This window comes from Nicotiana tomentosiformis, chromosome 1, assembly GCF_000390325.3.
Source record: "Nicotiana tomentosiformis chromosome 1, ASM39032v3, whole genome shotgun sequence".
Classification (NCBI taxonomy): Eukaryota; Viridiplantae; Streptophyta; class Magnoliopsida; order Solanales; family Solanaceae; genus Nicotiana; species Nicotiana tomentosiformis.
The window spans coordinates 37935218-37938800 of NC_090812.1; the positions used below are offsets into that span (position 1 = coordinate 37935218).

The 3583-nt window shown below is 33.4% G+C and overlaps 1 long non-coding RNA gene across 1 annotated transcript; it reads right to left on the bottom strand.

Annotated features, from left to right (window-relative positions):
• Window positions 1-1943: 1943 nt before the first annotated feature.
• Window positions 1944-3583, bottom strand: LOC104089468 (uncharacterized). Its single transcript, XR_684755.4, has 2 exons — window positions 3175-3583; window positions 1944-2287 (listed from the first exon to the last, which is right to left on the bottom strand). It is a non-coding gene; the product is annotated as an uncharacterized lncRNA (long non-coding RNA).

A 3583-nucleotide genomic window follows, 5' to 3' on the forward strand; every position in this document is an offset into this window, starting at 1 on the left:
AACGCTAAAATCACGAATCATACCCCAATTCAAGCTTAAGGAAACTAAGAATTTTCAACTTCTACATTCGATGTCGAAACCTATCAAATCAACTCCGATTGTCCTCAAATTTTGCACACAAGTCATAAATGATATAACGGAGCTATAAAAAATTTTGAAACTGCATTCCGACTCCGGTATCAAAAAGTCAACTCCCCGGTCAAACTTCCAAACTTAAATTCTTATTTTAGCCATTTCAAGCCTAATTTCACTACGGACTTCCAAATAAAATTTCAATCACGCTCCTAAGTCCAAAATTACCATACGGAGCTGTTAGAATCATCAAAATTCTATTCTGGGGTCATTTTCACATAATTCAACATCCGGTCACTATTTAAAGTTAAATTTTATTTTTAATCAAAATTCTATATCTCGGGCTAGGGACCTCAGAATTTGATTCTGGGCTTACACCCAAGTCCCAAATCACGATACGGACCTACCGAAACTGTCAAAACACTTATCTGAGTCTGTTTGCTCAAAAAGTTGATCAAAGTCAAATTTTGCCTTTTAAAGCCAACTTAAGGAAACAATTATTCCGATTTCAACCCAAACACTTTCAAATCCCGAACCAACCATCCCACAAGTCATAAATCATTTAAAGCACATATGAAAAGTTTTATTTAGGGAAACGGGGTTCTAAAAGTCAAAACGACCGGTTGGGTCGTTACACATTAGGCCCAAATAAATCACAATATATACAAAAATTAATAAAGCCAAATAAAGTCAATGTACAAGCTCGAATTTTTGAAGTCCCCATCAGAGTCGCCAGAGTTGTCACACCCCTTTTTCTACCCGCAAAATAATATTATGCGGATTGAAGGGGTTTTCCAATTAAAGTGACAAAATTGAGTAGGGATTATTTTATTTACAGTATCGCCACTTGGAATTGATTTTGTTGGTGTTCCAAGTCACCTTTTATCTGAATTCCTAATCAAATGAAGATTTGACTCTATTATTATTGGTCTGCAAAAATAAAGTTCGGGTAAGGAATTCTGTTAATCGGGGAGAAGGTGTAAGGCATTCCCTGAATCTTGTGGTTCTAGCACGGTCGCTTTTATTGACTAAAATTTGGCTTGAATTATTTTTGGATAAAGTGTGTATTATTTGCCTTAAGTTACTATTGTCTAGTGCTGCTTAATAATTAATAATTTTGGCCTAGGAGCGTGCAAGCACACAAAGTCCTTATTTGATTATATGTATTAAAACAAAGAACGTGTCGGTACACATGGTTTAAATATAATTAATATTGAAAAGTCAAGGAGCGGGAATGCACACATGACTACTTTATTAAAAACAAATATCGACCAAGGACCATGTATGAACACATGATCTACATCTCAAACGTGCCTAAAATTGCCTATCGCTTAAATTAATTAAAAAGCGCTTCTTTTTTATTTATTATTTGTTCGACTGAAAAAAAAATTATTATTAAAAATATTTTTCACTAATGCAAGATATTAAACCCGGGTAAGCTTATGTTAAACTTTCATGGTATTGGGCCACTTATTTTATTTAACAAAAGATAATTTATTGATTTTAAAGAAAATGCCCATCTTACTTTCTATTGTCATTGGGCTTACAAATTTTAGCTTATTTGGCCCATGTTGCTTAAGAGCCTCGATGACCAAGACAACACAAAATAACAAGTATTCTTCTAAGTCCAAATCGCTTCTTACATTGATGTCCAAACTAAAAATTATTTTTTTCATAAAAAAAACTTACATGCTAATTATTATCTTTTATCTTCTTAACCAACTATTTCTTGAGGACTAATATAATATTTCTACTCATCTACACCAATCATGGCACTAATCAAACTACACTCATTAATAACATAAAAATCACGACTAAATATAAAAACTACAAAAAACGGTAATACTTCAATGCTAAAGAGAAGAACTATGTTAAGTATAACATTATGTTGACTATAATTCAAAGCATCAAAACATTTGAAGCTAGAAGTCTTTCTTAGATAATTATATATGAACCATGAGAGTAACTCACGAAAAAGAGCCCAAACTAGACAAATATGGTTAAAAGTGAGGTCTTTATCTTTTCCTTAAACTAAGTAATCTTAGTAGAATGCAATTTCAATCACATATATAAAGAAGAAAACGATAATTTAACTAATTTTTAACAGATTTACATGATGATAACACTAATATAACATTCATCTTGAAACAAAATCAGATCTAATATGTTCCATCAATCAAACCAGGATTAAATCCTTCTTATTATCATCAAGAATCTGCAATATAAGAATTTGAAAGTTACCTGGTTTGTAGAATAATAAAATACAGCAGTGCAGCAACAAAAAAAACTCAGCAGCAAATACAGTAGAAACTGCAGCAACTCAAGTGTTAAGATAACCCAGAAAACTCAACAAAGATGCTTGAAACTGGCAGCTATCAACTTCACAAATTGCCTAAGGGATCTTTCTATTTTTCTCCAGGTTTTTGCACTCAAATAATCCTCACAAAACTCTAAAATTTTAGCTTGTTATATGTATTAAGCTGCTGATTTTTCTCAAAGATATATGTCTTTAAGCAACTCTCCAAGATATGTCTCAGTATAAGATAGAGTGCGTAATAGAGTGTCCCTCCTTTTCAGTGAGTAAAGAGCCCTTTAAATAGGCAAATAAATCAGATTTTTTTGGACAGATTTTGGTTCACCAAAAGTCTGTCCAAAAGACTGACTTTGTGTGCTAAACACTGTTCAAAAGCTGTCAAAAAGTATTGTACTTGTCACCACACAATGACTTTTGAGTTTTACACTCCAAAGTTTTTGCACAGTAAAAACAACCAAACTTGTACTATTCCTTTTTTAATTTCAGCTTTTATCAACACAAAAATTCAAATTCTCAAATCCAATAAAAACAAATTCACTAAGCACTTAAAACTTCTATCATAAACTATCATGACTAAGCAAATAGCTATTTTAAACTAATGAATAACTAATTATCAGTGATTAATAACTATGAACGACTAAGCTAGCATAGATTAAACACAACTAATAATAAAAATATAAATAATAATAATAAAAAAATAAAAATAAAAATCAGAAATTATGCTAGACATAAACTAAATACAATACAATTAGAAAAAATAGACAAAGAAAATGAGAATAGGGGTATACCAAACGAGGGTGTTCGGGGTGGTCGCCGGAATTTGGCCGGATTTTTAGTTGCCGGATTTTCGGGATGGAATTGACATCAATAGGTAGGTCTTGATGAGCTCTATCCATTGATGTAGGTATTATGGGGTGGTAGTGGCTGGAACTTCAAGAATTTGGGCAAAAAAGTGGCGGCTAAAGTTTCCTAGATCTAAAATTCAAGGCGTTCGAGGGGTTTTTGGAGGTTTTGGTTTGGAGATATGGAAAGAGGAGGTTGTAGAGATTACATGGTGTGAATTTGGGGGTGTTTGGAGGTTGGCCGCCGCCGGTGGGTGATTTCCGGAGGCGGCGGCGGTGGCGGAGAGAAGAGAGAGAAGAGAGAGAGAGAGAGAGAGAGAGAGAGAGAGAGAGAGAAAGAGTTACGGGGGGAAAT